The sequence below is a fragment of the Belonocnema kinseyi genome, chromosome 3 (assembly GCF_010883055.1).
Source record: "Belonocnema kinseyi isolate 2016_QV_RU_SX_M_011 chromosome 3, B_treatae_v1, whole genome shotgun sequence".
Lineage (NCBI taxonomy): Eukaryota > Metazoa > Arthropoda > Insecta > Hymenoptera > Cynipidae > Belonocnema > Belonocnema kinseyi.
The window spans coordinates 2958128-2959170 of record NC_046659.1 but is presented as its reverse complement, the minus strand read 5'-3'; positions in this window follow the sequence as shown (position 1 = coordinate 2959170).

The window sequence follows — 1043 nt, the reverse complement described above, 5'->3', positions numbered from 1 at the left end:
TAATACAAACTACAAAATAGCCTCGGAAAGGACTGGAACTTTTAATGACAAAAGGCATGCACACGGAAAATCTAAAGGTCATGTTTCAGGCGACGAAGGGAGCCTGGGTGTTTGGAATGCTAGGGGAGTAAATGATCTCAAGGTAAAAGAATTGCGTGAAACTATGGACGTGAAGAAACTAGGCATTTTTTGTTTGTCTGAAACAAAGAAAAAGGGATGCGAAACCAAAGACACAAAAAACGGCGTGTTGAAAGGCGGATTTGAAATATGGTCAGGAGTAGACTGTGAATCACATGGTAAACGAGGAGTAGGTCTGATGTTGAATGAAAGAGCAAAGCAGCATGTCGGAGACCATTGTTTTGTATCTCCCAGACTGCTGTGGGCTAGAATGAAAGTAGGAATCAGAAGACTATTTATCATAGCGTGCTACGCGCCGGTTGATAGGGATCCTAGAGAAGTAAAAAACGCCTTCTGGGACACTTTAAATGACACAATAAACATTTGTGAACATGGGGAAAGAATAATTCTACTGGGTGACATGAACGGTTGGGTGGGCATCCAAAATCAGGATACAGAAAGAGTATTAGGTAATTTTGGGGATCCAAGAAGAAACTATAACGGAGATAAATTAGTTGGTGTATGCTTAAAAAGGGGTCTGTTTATTACAAATACTTGGTTTAGGCATAAAATGATGCACATGTACACCTGGTCTAAAGGAAATAGCCGCAGCATAATTGACTTTGTTGTTGCGGATGAAAGACTAAGAGAGTTTCAAAGATACAAGAGTCATGAGGGGTCCTGAATGCAATACTGATCATTACTTTCTCATCTCAAAAATTAACTTAGGTCGGGGATGGAGAAAAAAGAGAAGCAAGAAAGCGAAACAAACGCGAATCAAAATTGAGATCATACAGAAACCGGATGTGCGAATAGATTTCCAAAATAAGATAATAGTAAGATATAGAAAGCATAGATAGGGCAACATGAGAGGACCGTATAAAAAACAAAGATATAGAGGGCGCCTGGACAATGTTACGGGATAT